Below are 232 nucleotides of genomic sequence, written 5' to 3' on the forward strand. Positions count from 1 at the left end.
ACATAAGTGATTTTACTTTTTTTAAAAAAAAGATTTTATTTTTCCTTTTTCTCCCAAAGTCTCCAGAACATAGTTGTGTATTTTTAGTTGTGGGTCCTTCTAGTTATGGCACGTGGGATGCCGCCTCAGCGTGGCCTGATGAGCGGTGCCATGTCAGCACCCAGGATCCTAACTGGCGAAACCCCGGGCCGCCAAAACAGAGCGTGTGAATTTAACTGCTCCGGGGCGGGGG

Source organism: Equus quagga, chromosome 14 (genome assembly GCF_021613505.1).
Source record: "Equus quagga isolate Etosha38 chromosome 14, UCLA_HA_Equagga_1.0, whole genome shotgun sequence".
Lineage (NCBI taxonomy): Eukaryota > Metazoa > Chordata > Mammalia > Perissodactyla > Equidae > Equus > Equus quagga.